General features: G+C 38.1%; 1 long non-coding RNA gene across 21 annotated transcripts in view; it reads left to right on the top strand.

Moving 5' to 3' along the window:
* The window catches only part of LOC137495912 (uncharacterized), a 461,128-nt gene that overhangs the window by 14,452 nt on the left and 430,855 nt on the right, over positions 1 to 15,821 (top strand). For 14 of the 21 annotated variants that reach the window (XR_015493066.1, XR_015493070.1, XR_015493062.1 and 11 more), the window contains exon 5: positions 15,578 to 15,669. This is a non-coding gene — a long non-coding RNA (uncharacterized LOC137495912). Of the gene's footprint in view, positions 1 to 6,609; positions 6,657 to 7,510; positions 7,641 to 15,577; positions 15,683 to 15,821 lie in introns of those variants that run through there. The other 7 variants (XR_015493064.1, XR_015493078.1, XR_015493077.1 and 4 more) reach the window with 3 other exon arrangements.

The raw sequence follows: 15,821 nt of genomic DNA, 5'->3' as shown, positions 1-15,821 counted from the left end.
ATAAACATGATTACAAGTGTATATGTTACAATATATGAATATATGTACAGGGATAGATAAACATGATTACAAGTGTATATGTAACAATATATGAATATATGTACAGGTTGCTATTAATAATCAGTAGTATGCAGATAAATAAGCATGATTACAAGTGTATATGTATAGTGGGTGTGTACATAATTACAAATGCCCATATGCAGTGGGTATGTACAGTTCAATAAGTAAACAGTTTAATGTGGTGCAGTGAATGTGCAAATTTTAAACGTGCAAATGTTAAACAGTGCAGTTATTGCGAGGAGTTTAAGTTAGAGGAGAGTGGGGGGTGTATTGGGGGGGCAAAAGAGTCAGTGGGGGGCAAAAGAGTCAGTGGGGGGGCAGAGTTCAGGAGGGAGACAGCTCTGGGGAAAAAGCTGTATGTTACTGTATGTGGGCGAAGTAATACACATGACTGAAAGGTTAAGAGGCTGGACGAGTGCTGTTATTTGCATAATATTGCATGGCTGTCAGCCAATCAGATTTAAGAACCTGACAGACTTGTTTTATATATGTATCCACATGCTAAGACTACTACAGCTGTGTTGGTAAAAAAAATGAAAGCATGGATCATTGTCACCAGCTCACAGAACCCTCTCAGACACAGTGCTGTGCAGATGTGTCGCCTTGACCCTCGGTTATTGCTCTCAAAGTGTCTGTAATTCATGCCTATGATGGAGAAAAGACATTTCCATTCCTTTCAAATACCCTTAAATTGTAGGCGTGTCATTTGGTCAATGGCTGAGCTTGATAAATAGAAATTCGAACCATTTGTAGTCTGACAAGTCGAGCATTTCGCCTTTGGAAAAAAATAAGAGTGAACGGTACACTTATCACCATGCCACTGGTGCCTGTGGAGTAAGAATATATCAAGAAAAAAATGACTGCAGTGAGAATTCTTTCACTCAGCCGTGTTGTTTTTAGTTTCCAACGAGGATCTTTGAAAAACAGACTTAGTCTTAGGGGTTTTCCTATGGCTTAGAAATGCTCTGTTGGGCCACATCAACAAGCATTTTTTCTTTCTTTCTTTTTTTCTAAATGTGCTGTGCAATTTACATTCAATCGAGTATGCAATTATATATATTTTTTGCACTTTAAACCATGCAAAAGGCTGAAACCGAATGCTTCTGTATACGGTGGGCTTTGAGGTTTATGTGTGAAACATATAATCTGCCCATCTCTCTCCCCATCCCTGCCTATCTCTATCTGTCTCTCTCTATCAAGCCAACTATCTATCAACTCTCGCCTGCCTCAGCCAGACTCCAGGAAGTGACATCATCGACACAAGACAGATGGTCCCATTAGATAAGAGAGGTCTGGGTGGCATCACAGCTGGATGGGAGTTTTCAGCGAGGCATTTGTCAGCGGAACATCTGAATGACCTATTTACTTTCGGAGAGAGCTGTAGATTTAAGGCCAGACAGTGCGGTGGGGTTGAGAGCCGCCGAGTCGTGATGTTAGACAAGGCCATAACCATGTCTTGAACACTAAACGAGCTAAATGTGATAAAGGCCCTGCGTGTAATAGCTTTTGGGCCTAAATGTAGTAAAGGCCCCAAATGCAATAACTTTTAGCACAATCGTTTGAGCAGTCAAGTTGGCGCTCGGACGTCGTCATGGTTACAGTAGCCAAGGCTTTGATTTTTCTTTGTGTGGTTAGTGCTAAAAAAGTGTGTTGTTTATTTAATGCACTGTAAAAAAAGTGTTTGTTTTAATTTTTTTTTTAAGTTCAAATGAGCATTATAAGTAATTTTGACTTACAATCAATTAAATTACAGAGATTTCCCAGTATTGTTTCTGTTGCAACCAAGAATTCACAATAATTAACCCTGAAAAAAGGCGAGTAAAGCAAACACTATCAGGTTTCTGTGGTATAAATATAGTAATACAAAATATAGAGAGAGAGATCGACTTAAGCTGGATTTATACTTTCGCCTGGCGCCGCATCGCACACCTCTGCTGGATGTGCGGTCGCACCTCGCAAAACAGACGAGGCTTTTATACTTGCTGCGTTCGTTGTTGTGATATTCTTTAAAAAGACAGAGAGCGGTCAAAAGAAACTGACTTTAAAGTCAGACGGATAAACATAAAATAATCTTGAGGACATTTCCCCAACCTACCCCCCTCTTTCTCTCCAACTTCATTTCCCTTCTCATTACTGTCCTATATAATAAAGGCAAAAAAGCCAAAAATAAATCTTTAAATAAAAAAAAAAGAAGAGAATAACCAGACTATTTTGAGCTGATAGAAGGCAACAATAACCCAAATAACCACCCCTTACTACTGAGGTATGCAGAAGAGCATCTCTGAATGGACAACACGTCCAACCTTGAGGCGGCTGGGCTACAACAGCAGAAGACCACACCAGGTGCCACTGCTGTCAGCTAAGAACAGGAAACTAAGGCTACCATTCGCACAGGCTCAACAAAATTGAACATTAGAAGATTGGAAAAATTTTGCCTGGTCTGAACCTCTGATAAATTATGCACATATACCAACGCAATCTCACGGCAGTTCGTAACTTTTTGATTTAGGGGCTAATTCGTACGATGTCTGTCGTACAATTTGATATGATTTGCTCATGCCCCAAAGGTTGGGTTTAGGGGCGGGGATAGGTGCCACACCTTCTTTTTAAAGTCGTACGACTGAACTTGTACAGATTTGTATGAATTAGCCACTAAACAAAACATAAAATAGTTACGTTACCTTGTGAGGTCAGGCTGCGTATAAGCAAAAGATCAAAAGAAAATCGGCACACTGCCACTTTACCTCTCAAAAAGTCCTTTAATATAACAGAATGCGATATTACAGGAGTTTTTGAGAGCTAAAGTGGCGATGTGTCGACTTTCTTTTGATCTTTTGCTACTTTATTTTTGATCGAGCCTTTGAGATTTTTAGATGTGCGCACACTTCTGCATATACACATATTTATAAAAAAAAATCACAATTGTTGATTTGGAGTCTTTAGATGGTGTACTTTAATCTTCATCAAGTGAACCTTTGCTAATTTAACTAAATAAAATAATCTATAAAGAATCATGGGTGGCTTAGTGGTTAGCACTGTAGCCTCACAGCAAGAAGGTTGCTGGTTCGAGTCCCACATTTGGCATTTCTGTGTGGAGTTTGCATGTTCTCCCCGTGTTAGTTGTGGGTTTCCACTGGGTGCTCCGGTATTGAATAAACTAAATTGGCCTTAGTGTATGTGTGTGAATAAGAGTGTATGGATGTTTCCCAGTACTGGGTTGCAGCTGGAAAGGCATCCGCTGTGTAAAACGTTTGTGGATTAGTTGGCGATTCGTTCCGCTGTGGATGAATAAAGGGACTAAGCCAAAAGAAAATGAATGAATGAATAAAGAATCATACTAGTAGTGCATTTCAAGTAGCTCCTGTTTATGGGATGGTATTGTGAATCAAAGAATCGGAAGGGCCTGAGAAACGTCTCGTGGTAGTAAGAGAAGGCTGCCGAGGTCACGCGCTCACTTTTAAAGATGTTTTCTTATGCGGCGGGCCGATCTGCTCACCCTCATCGTCTTAGCGCCGCTGTTATTTCAAAGCTAAAGGTCTCTGTACATAAATAGTCTATTGAGTGCTGTGATTGACACCCTGCTGGATCAATACAGATATCCTTGGCACACCGGACAAACAAGGACTTGAGATTTCCTCTCTCTCTGTTTCTCCGTCTCTGCTTGTTTCATCCTCCTGACTTTCTCTCTTTTTCTCCCCTGTATCTCTTTCTCAATTTCTTCCTCCAACACCTCCCTCGTTTTACTCGCAGTCTCTTTATTTCGTGCTTCTCTCTCTCTCTGACACTCACATATCATGTTCAGGATGTGCACTGCTAAAAGGTCAAACATTCCCGGCTCATTTGTTTTGGCACAGCCCAAAAAAAAAGATGTCTGCTGCTGTGTTCTCTGAGATGATGATGAGGGGAGTGTGGACGCAAGAGCAAGGGCACAAGATTGATACTAAGACTGAAATGATGGAGAAACTGACAGCGAATGAGGAAGCTATTACCTGAGACGGAGATTAGGAGAGAAATTGTGAAGTGGAAAAAAGGGGGTAGACAAGACGAAGCTACTTTCAGATTTAACTCAGAATCAGGAATTATTTACCGGTCTTAAAAGGACTAGTTCACACAAAAATAATTCACTCATCCTCCAGTTGTAGTTTGAGCAACATGCTGGACAGATACAGCTGTTCATACATGTTATATTAGGTAATTCATCGGCCACTTAATTAGATACACCTTACTATTTCTTCGTTGGACCCCCTTTTGCTTTCAGAACTGCCTTAATCCTTTATGGCATAGATTCAACAAGGTACTGGAAATAATCCTCAGAGATTTTGATCCATATTGACATGATGGCTTCACACAGTTGCTGCAGATTTGTTGGCTGCACATCCATGATGCGAATTTCCTATTCCAATTCATCCCGAAGGTGCTATATTGAATTGAGATATGGTGACTGCGGAGGCCATTTGAGAACATTGAATTTCTTTATGACATGGTATATTATCCTGCAGGGAGTAGCCATCAGAAGATGGTACACTGTGGTCATAAAGGGATAGACATGGTCAGCAACAATACCATGTCTATCAGGTAGGCCGTGGCTTTGAAACAATGCTCTAATGGGCCCAAAGTGTGCCAAGAAATATCCCCCACACCATTACAGCACCACCATCAGCCTAAACCTTTGATACAAGGCTGGATGGATCCATGTTTTCATGTTGTTGACACCAAATTATGACACTACCATCAGAATGTTGCAGCAGAAATTGAGACTCATCAGACCAGGCATTGTATTTCCAATATTTTATTGTCCAGTTTTGGTGATCCTGTGTGAATTGTAATCTCAGTTTCCTGTTCTTAGCTGACATCCACCTCAAGGTTGAACATGTTGTGCATTCATAGAAGCTCTTTTGCAAACTTCGGTTGTAACGAGTGGTTATTTGAGTAACTGTTGGTTTTTTGTCAGCTCAAACCAGTCTGGCCATTCTCCTTTGACCTCTGACATCAACATAGCATTTGCGCCCACAGAACTGCCGCTCACTGGATATTTTCTATTTTGTTCAGACCATTCTCTGTAAACCCTAGAGATGGTTGTGTGTGAAAACCCCAGTAGATGAGCAGTTTCTGAAATTCTCAGACCAGCCCGTGATTGGCCTTGTGACTGGCTGATTATAAATCTGCGTTAACGAGCAGTTGGACGTGTACCTAATAAAGTGGCCAGTGAGCGTATATTATGCATATATATATATATATATATATATATATATATATATATATATATATATATATATATATATATATATATATATATTTAGTTTTGGATTCTCTGTTTTCTAATATTGCTAGTATTGCATCATATGTTTCACAAATTTTGGGATCTTTTTTGTGGGCCCTTAAATATTAATATTATTAATAAAGTATAGCTTATGCTTCTTCTTCATTGCCTTTGGACATAACACCACTAGATCAATTACCGAAAGTGTAGCACTTAGAATTGTTTACACAAAATTGTTCATCCAAATCTGTATCTTTGTTTTTTTCTATTGTGGAATATGAAAGTTTTCTTTCTTTCTTTCTTTCTTTCTTTCTTTCTTTCTTTCTTTCTTTCCTTCTTTCTTTCTTTCTTTCTTTCTTTCTTTCTTTCACAATGGAATCCAACGATCACCAAATCCATTGGCGTCAATGGAAACCAGAAAAACAGCAGCCATTTTTACAATTCAATATTTGCCTTGTTCTCCTTAAGTCACCATTAAACATGAAGGACAAGGCTGAATAATAAATGGACACTTCTTAGGCCTTTGAGAAGAGAGCTTCTGATGTGACCTGATCTTATTTGCTGCCGTCTCTCTCTCTCTCTCTCTCTCTCTCTCTCTCTCTCTCTCTCTCTGACAGACTCACTTAAACTTCCTTTGTAAATCCTTTGATTCAATTTTTTCCAGTTCTTTTTGCGATGTGATGATATAAGAGAGAAAGAGTGAGTTCCGGGCAGCCGATGGCATTGATGCGACGTCGACAGTGGACTAAACCTTTTAAAGCTCGGCTTAAATCTAAGAGGGTCACAAGGTCGGCCATTGCAACCATAATGTTACATTAAGCCTTTCCATGCTGGAGTGTGTTAAAAGTTTGCGCTACCCACTTAAAGCTTTTTTGCTAAGAGTATCGCGAAACTTGTGCCGCAGAATTGCAAATAATTTGTAGGACAGAGAAGAAAGGATATTATATGGCCGCATGTTTTATTCTGTTTGTTTAGCTTGTCGGAAACTGGCGGGAAAAAACACTAACAAGAGAATAAGTGCTGCTTGGATGTAAATTTGAGAAAATGGAAACTTAACGGAGGGAAAGAAAAAGATGAAAGATACACAGGACAGACTCTCTCAACACACTGGAAATGTGCATAATGATCCTCTCTCTCACACGCACACGCAATTATCCCTGCTGAGGTGGTACTTGCTCTCTGATGGCTATTTTGACAGTTAAATGGCTACAGTGTTATTGTAGTGATTTAGGGTTGGTGCGCTAAAATGTCTTCTGCTGGAGGTATATAAACTTCTATTTCCTCTCTAGATGGCGTAAAGTACTGTAGTGCTGGATCGGGTTTCTGCTAACGAGAGGTAAAGTAAACGATAATGCGAGTGAGTAAAACCACATTGTTGATGTAGAAACGCGAGAGTCCGCTGCGGGGGCGAGCTGCAGAATGAAAGATATTAATATACAATGCAGCTGCTCAGTTTCGGTGTTTTTTTAAAGAGGCAGTTTACACTCAACAGTCACTTTATTAGGTATACCTTGCTAGTACCGAGTTGGACTCTCTTTTGCCTTCAGAACTGCCTTTGTGGCAAAGATTCAACAAGGTACTGGAAATATGCCTCAGAGGTTTTGGTCCATATTGACAAGATAGCATCACGCTGTTGCTGCAGATTTGTCAGCTGCACATCCATGATGCCAATCTCTCGTTCCACCACATCCCAAAGGTGCTCTATTGGATTGAGATCTTGTGACTGTGGAGGTCATTTGAGTACAGTAAATTCATTATCATGTTTAAGAAACCAGTCTGAGATGATTCACGCTTTATGACATGGCGCGTTATCTTGCTGGAAGTAGCCATCAGAAGATGGTACACTGTGGTCATAAAGGGATGCACATGGTCAGCAACAATACTCAGGTAGGCTGTGGCGTTGAAACAATGCTCTAATGGGCCAAAAGTTGCTCAGTTGGTACTGATGGGCTGAAAGTGTGCCAAGAAATATCCCCCGCACCATTACACCCCTACCACCAGTAGCCTGAACCGTTGAAACAAGGCAGGATGGATCCATTCTTTCATGTTGTTGTTGCCAAATTCCGACCCTACCATCTGAATGTTGCAGCGGAAATTAAGAATCATCAGACCAGGCAACATTTACCCAATCTTCTATTGCCCAATTTTGTTGAGCCTGTGCCAATTGTAGTCTCAGTTTCCTGTTCTTAGCTGTCAGGAGTGTCACCGGGGGTGTGGGTCTCTGCTGCTGTAGCCCATCCGCCTCAAGGTTGGACGTGATGATGAAAGATTAAAAACATGGGATCTTGATCTTTCCTCAAAACCTTTTGATGTTGAAAAAGTGAGTTTTCTTGACATTTGGCTGGGCGATTTGGCCAAAATCTCAATTAATAGAACATTTTACCTAAATTATGATTAATGAACGATTATTTTATTTGATGCCTTCATAGTTCACTGACAAGTTTTGTACAGTAAATATGCTCGCATATTACAAGTGAGAGATTTTTGAATGTAGGGTACATTACTTGATTTTAAAATAACTGAAGGAAACACACACTATCTACTCTCTATGATTGTGTATGAAAAAAAGAAAAAAAAATCCACCTGGAAAAATTACATCAATTATAAATTCTAAATGACGATTTAGATTACTTTTTGATTCACCGCCCAGCCATAGTTAAAGTGCTATATTGTCTGTGTTTGTGCTGTAAATTAAGGTACAGAAACCTGGCAATAAACTAATTTTTCTGCTATTTTACAGACTTATTTCTATTTATATAATTTATTAAACAATAACTTGCCTCAAACTACTAAAATGTCAATAAAAGTCAATTAAACTAGAGTTAGAACTAGAGCTTTTCAAAATCAAAAGTCAACAGAGTACACATAAGATTCCAATTATGCAATTCACATCCATGAATAAACAGACAGCACCATTAGAACCCCAAAATACGGAACCTGTTAATAAATGGTTATGTTTTTACAGTGTGTTTTGCTTGCCTAAAGGCTTGAAGTAAGAATTTTTAGACAGTCGGTCTAGAAACAAAGCAAAAACTCTAAATAAGAAAAGCATTAATACATATAACACGTCAACGGAAAGTTTACACTTTTGAACGAAAGATTAAAGTTTTTGCCATCATACCATAAAAGAGCTTCAGTTATTTCGGCATATGTTTCACACAGTGGATGCCCTTCCAGTTGCAACCCATCACTGGGAAACACCCATACACACTCATTCACGCACATACACTACTGCCAATATAGCTTACCCAATACAAATGTACCACATCTTTTGACTGTGGGGGAAACCAGAGCAGAGAAAACTCACACCAACATGAGGAGAACATGCAAACTCCACACAGAAATGCTAACTGGCCCAGCTGGGACTCGAACCAGCAACCTTCTTGCTGTGAAGCGACAGTTCTGACCACTGAGCCACCGTGCCGTTCAGTGTTAGACATCAGTGCCAATAATGAACCTTTCTTTTTCAAGCAGATAAAGAACTTTTGAATGTTCGAGGGTTCATCATTTCAGCATATTTATTTTATTATCATAAGGAATTCAATAGATATATGAAATAATAACCTGCATGACCCTTTCTGAATCCCTGTTCACATGCAGTACTGTTTGTCCTTAATTTTAATATACAGTGTTATATTGTGCCTAATGCAGGCCTCACTAGGTAATCCATTCATAGGGAAATGTCATTGGTCCAAAATCCTGCTTCCAGTATCTGTATATTAAATCAAATATTAGGGGTTTTCATTGGCAGCCACTATATCACATCATGAAATACTTTTTTGCTTTCTGTGGGATTGTGTCTGGTTAGGACATGCGTCAAGTATAGGGATGAACAGTAAACCTCTGTTAATGGTGATTCTTTTCCATTAAACTGCAATATCTTTCACTTAGAATTGACATTATTTTACTTTTTGCAAAATTTTTCATTACTACCTTTTTTTTCAAATATGTGAATTTACTGCAAGTTTATAGGCTTTTATGATCAAAACTTCTATTATGATCAATTAATGTTTGTTAATTTCCACATTTAACCCTAATTTTATTAGTTTTATTATTTTTTTTTTATTTTAACTTAATTTTCACCTGCATATCTTGAATTTTGGGGCACTTGTTCATTCATTCATTCATTCATTCATTCATTTGACTGAAAAAGCAGAAGACATTTTATTACTGACAAAAAATGATTCATCGTATTTACTACATTTTTAGGGTAAATGGTTGCAAACAATTCATATAGGCTGAATTTAAACAAACAAATTAAGTTGAAGTTTAATACATTTAAATTGTTAAGTTCAGCTCATGGGGCTGCACGGTGGTACAGTGGGTAGCACAATCGCCTCACAGCAAGAAGGTCGCTGGTTCGAGCCTCGGCTGGGTCAGTTGGCATTTCTGTGTGGAGTTTGCATGTTCTCCCTCTGTTCTCGTGGGTTTCCTCCAGGTGCTCCGGTTTCCCCCACAAGTCCAAAAACATGTGGTTTAGGTGAATTGGATTGGCTAAATTGTCCATAGTGTATGTGTGTGAATAAGTGTGTATAGGTGTTTCCCAGTGATGGGTTGCAGTTGAAAGGACATCCGCTGCGTGAAACATATGCTAGATAAGTTGTAAGGGATAATGTGATAATAAAGGGACTAAGCCAAAAATAAAATGAATGAATGAATAAATGAGTTCAGCCCATGTAAATTGCTTGCAACAATTTTTCAGTGCAGTTATCTACTCTTTTACTGTTGTACAGTATTACTATGCTCTCTGAAATACTTGATTCTGATTGGTCATTCTGTCAAGCTTTATTCTTTTAGAACAACTAGCTCGATGTACATTATCTCTTACTCACAATGTTTAACGCCAGATTTTGAACAAATTTGAGCAAAACTGCATGAAAAAGAAATGCAAAAGTGATGTTTGTGTTCGTCAAATAATTTTAACGATCACAAACACCCATACACACTCATTCACACACATACACTACAGACAATTTTGCTTACCCAATTCACGTATATTGCTTGTTTTTGGAGTGTGCGGGGAAACCGGAGCACCCGGAGGAAATTCACGCCAACATGGGAGAACATGCAAACTCCTCACAGAAATGCCAACTGACCGAGGTAGTTAAAGTGTCGGTGCTCTTTAGGTAAGCTATTTATAAAGATAAACTAGTGAAATTAAGTGAAATTTAAAAAAAATCTTTTATTAACATGGCTATTCTATAAAACAGCACCTATGCTTTCCGGCAACACTGTTGAGCACTGCTGTGCTCATTACACTAATGAAGGCTTTTACCTTTTTTTTACTTACCTTTCGAGTGCCTTGGACTTACGATTTCAGTGTTTATCTTTATGAATCCCTTACCTAAAGAGCACCGACACATTAACTACCCCTGACACACGCATTTGAGTTTCTTTCTGGTATTGAACACAAAAGTAGATCCAATATGACCATTTATGTGGAGCTGCTTTGACACCATCTGCATTGTAAAAGCGCTCTACAAATAAAGCTGAATTGAATTGAATATTTTGAAAAATGCTTGCTGCTGCTCATTGACATTCATTGTTGATGGGCGCCAGTAATCGGCATTCTTCAAAATGTCTTCTTTTGTGCTTATTAACCAAACTAATTGAAACCAAACGAGAGAGGAAACATTTGATTACTTTAATTTTCTGGGTGAACTATCCCTTTAAATTTGACTGTCACCTTGAACATGAGAACACGACGGCATGGCAGTTTTTATTAAGTGTGTATCATAGCCTATTTAAAGTGGTTTGCCATCAGAGTTAAAGTTTCCTGAACAACTTTTTATAGTTGAGAAACTGTAAGTTAATCAGATAAGAAAGACATGATCATTCCAGGTTTAGCCTATAACATGCACATCTGTGCTAGTATTGCACACAGTTCTGCCACATTACAGGGATGTTTACCTAATTTGGGGTAATTTTAAGCAAAATTGGACCACATCCTCTTTATCGAACTTGTGATTGTAAACTATCACTTCAGCTGTAATAAGTGTGTTCAGTAAAATTGGACCACATCCTCTTTATTGAACTTGTAATCGCAAACTCTCAGTTCTGCATGTAATCAGCACGTTGAGTAAAACTGGACCACATTCTCTTTTATTGAACATGTGATTATGTGGACTATCACTTGTGGCAGTAATCAGCACATGTCTGGTTACAAAATCAAATTGCTAAGGGTGCTTGTGAAATTAGTGAAGGTGCTTTAATGCACATCAATTTTGACATATCTAAGTCCAATCAGTCGTTGCAATCCCAGGAGTGAATCTTAAATTGAACTAAAAATGATATTTAACTTCTGAGTTGATTAATGGCCAAGTGAATGCATTGAGTTTCTGAGATCTGATTGGCTGATACGATATATTTGCTTTAATAAGCACTTGAACAGGTATCCTGAAAGTGTAAGCCCAGAAACTGCTATTGACCTTATTCTTTCACTTAAGAGTAGGCACAGCCGTTGGAACCTCATCATTTCGGTCACATTTACATCCATTGATTTTTTTTTTAAAGCCACACAAACAGATTTTTATGCTGACGGATGTAGCAAACTGGTATTTTATTCTCATTTATAATTTTAACTTTAGTCATAAACATCATAAACATTCTTGCTTGTAGTAGTTTGACCACTTTTTTGCAGTCTGTTATTTCTAGTCATTTCCACATTTGCAAATGAATTGGTGGTTTTAAAACAATTAAAGATAAGAGCTTACTTCTGTGTTCCGGAATAGGACCAATAAGAGTTCTCAGGCAGATAAGGCCAATAAGATTTCTCAGTCTCATAAAGTGTCACTTATCTTAGTTCACAAGTTCAACCAATTCCTTTATAACTTGTCCTCATCCTCATAAAGAGCAAATATTGAGTTCATCCAATCCATTGCATGTGAAGAAAGGAGAATTCACCTTCTGATCAAGGAACTGGGTGGGATTATCCTAAATATTTGACATTTGTTTTAGGAAATCAGTGGCAAGTTGATAGTTTGCTTGCCATTAAATAGCCTTTAATTGTCATTTATAAGGGATTTACAAAGCATAAATAGTTCTCACTTTAGATTAGGTCACAACACTGCATTAAGTTTTGTTAATAAAGCATTTATTCATATGCAAAGTGGCTATTACTGAATGCCTGAATAATACGGTTATTAACCATTTACATACTCATTCCAAATGACCTTACACACTATTGTCTACTCCTAAATAACTGGTTTGTAAATAAAGCAATACGTAATGGAAAATTTGTCTTTAACAAAGTATGAAAATACAATTAAGTACTTTATAAATTTGTTTGTTAAAAACACAGCATTCACAGCTGTATTTACAAACTACTTACTAATGTAGAGTTAATGCTTTACAAATGATGCATGAGCTATTTGCTCATGCTTAAAGGGCCATGAAACCCCCTCGTTTCAGCAGGGTGTTTTCACACCTCCACTTTGGAAAAAGTCAGAAAAGTGGGCGTGTCCAGCTCTGTTTAGGGGGGAGTGTCGGAGGAACTAAAGTGGGATGGTGTGGGAGTGTCTATTTGTGCACGCGCGAGTTTCAGAGTCAAAATACACACCCACAGCGGACAATGTGACTGTGTTTACATGGACATCTGTAGTCGAATTATTTGCCAAATTATTAAAATGGACTTTAACTGCAGTTTGGCTCTTTCATTCAGGGAATTCATTCATGCCTCTCGCGACAAACGAGATATTTGATTCAAGGAACTGCTGCAAGCGTGTATTTTTCATGCAATGTTTGATACCGCACGGCGAATGAGAGAAAAAAAAACTCCGCATTTCCCGGAAACTTAGATGCACACGGCAGGTAGCATCAGAAAGCCGCGTGTGTTATTCCGGTCACAAAATGCGGTGCTTACATTTCTGCACTCAGTGCAATAGTAACTTAATTCGATACGAACAAACTGAATAAACAAAGAGCACTGGTCGCTCACTTACCAAATCTGTAGAGACAGAACAATCACCAGCAACTAGAGCCGCGTCTTTATGGAGAGAATACTACAAGCGAATTCAGATTTCAGCGTTTGCAGATGAGAACAGCTCTCAGGTAAACAATAATCCTCAGACACGTAAGTTATTGTTGTCGAGCGTCGCGTACACTGTTAATCCACACGTGAGACTGAGCTCTCACAGAGAGAAAATGAAAACGAAACTTAACGGCAGCAAACTATAAAAGCAACACTTCACGCTTGTTTTGCCAACACAACGTGGCGTCTTTGTGGCGTAAACACGGTGACACTAATGAATATTAATGAAGTTGCACAATAGAGCGCGCTGATTGGTTTGAACCAAGCCTTACTCATGCATTAATGTATCACACTGTAAGACGTAATAAGACACACTCTGGCACAGACGTCCAGTCTGCACGCTGGAATACACGCTATTATGTCATGGCCGTGACGCAGCTTCAAAAATTCGTTTCAAACAGGAAGTACAAATTTGCTTGAAATAACGCAAAAACAACCAATTTACACTTTTTAGTGAAATATAGGTGTCCTAATAGTGTTTTTAGCAGTGTGGGACACATATACGACTGTCAACAGCTCAAAAAATGTGCTTTGGTGTTTCGTGACCCTTTAATTAATGATTCATAAAGTGCAGTCATTATAAAGTGTTACCAAGGTGTGTAGAAATTTAGCTATTTTAACCAAAATAGTATGTGTACCATACATAAAAAAAAATTATAAAAAAAAACTATTTTTAATATTTTCCAAATGATGTTTAACAGAGCACGGAAATTTTCACAGTATGTCTGATGATATTTTTTTTTCTTCTGGAGAAAGTCTTATTTGTTTTATTTTGGTTAGAATGAAAGCAGTTTTACATTTTTTAAAACACAATTTTAAGGACAATTTTATTAGCCCCTTTAAGCTATATATTTTTTGATAGTCTACAGAACAAACCATGATTATACTATAACTTGCCTAATTACCCTAACCTGCCCAGTTAACTTAATTAACCTAGTTAAGCCTTAAGATGTCACTTTAACCCACAGGTGTCAAACTCAGTTCCAAAAGGCCTGCAGCTCTGCACAGTTTAGTTCCAACCCTAATTAAACACACCTGATCAAACTAATTGAGTCCTTCAGGCTTATTTGAAACCTACAGGTAAGTGTGTTGGAGCAGGGTTGGAACTAAACTGCAGAGCTTCGGCCCTCCAGGAATTGAGTTTGAAACCACTGCTTTAACCTGTTAGCCAGCACTCAATTTTGGGGATTTGCACCTACCTAACTTTAAATAGTAACAGTTCATGACTCTAGTAAGCTACAAACACAAATGATGTATCATTGGAAAGAAGACACTTTACTGTGGTAAAAGGAGAAGTTGTATGTTAAAAAAATATAAAAAGTTATACATTATGAAGTCATGTGGAAAATTTAATTTTAGTTTTTAAATTTTAATTTTAGTTTTCCATATAGAAACACAGGAAAACTTTAATATAAAAAACTATGACTTGAAAGCCACGTAATTCATTTTTTCGTATGTTTATATTTTAAATTTAATGAAGATAGCATGCAAAATGAGATTACTGTAAAAAGTCGATGTCCTTCTCTCCCTCACCGTCAGAGGCACTTTCTCAAAAATCCTCTTCCCAAGTTAAAACATTTACAGTTGCTGAATAATTTGGTCTACATTCACAGTTTATGTATCTTTGGAAAGAAGACACTCTGGGCTTTGTTATCCATCATCTAGAGTTTATAATGCTCAAAATGAAAAAAAAGTTATAGATGCTTAAGCTGTATAGAAACGTCTTGAAAAATATCTACTCACATATATTATGTACTGTCATCATGGCAAAGATAAAATAAATCAGTTATTAGAAATGAGTTATTAAAACTAGCATGTTTAGAAATGTGTTGAAAAAAATCTGCTCTCCGTTAAACAGAAATTGGGGGAAAAAATAAACAGAGGGGCGAATAATTCTGACTTCAACTGTATCTTCTCAAATGCTTTGATTGACGCAAATATAATTAAATCTGTATCTACTGTAAGCTCTTTCAGGGTAAACATATGGAGAGCAGGTGTAACTTTTACAGCACCTACCTTTCCGCAGATCTTATGTAAACATTCATAAACCCACTCGGGATAAAAAGAATCAGCGTTAATCATTGCCATTGAGTTTGTTGTGTATGCACAACAGGTCATGTTCGCCAAATACAAGTTTATTACACAGACAGGTGACAAATCAGCGAGGAGTTGCGCTGTGTCTGGAAAATGTCAACTGTTGTTTTCTCTTCTTTTTTTTTTCCATGAAGGTGAAGGACAACACTCCGCCATCTGTTTGCGGCTTAGGCCTGGAGAACACATGGCTACAGGTGTGAGGCAAGGACAGAAATTGATACAAAAGGTTGGACAACTCAGTATGTTACTCCTTATCTCTCTCATTTTATATCTCCCAATGGCTCATCTCTCTTTATCGCTTTCAAACCCGAGCATTCTCCATTGCGTTTAAGTTGCGATAACCCTTGGTGTCAAGCAAATGTCCAGAACGCTTTATCA

Source organism: Danio rerio, chromosome 6 (assembly GCF_052040795.2).
Source record: "Danio rerio strain M-AB ecotype USA chromosome 6, GRCz13ab, whole genome shotgun sequence".
Lineage (NCBI taxonomy): Eukaryota > Metazoa > Chordata > Actinopteri > Cypriniformes > Danionidae > Danio > Danio rerio.
The sequence above is the reverse complement of the archived record's forward strand: the minus strand, read 5'-3'. Positions and strand labels throughout refer to the sequence as shown.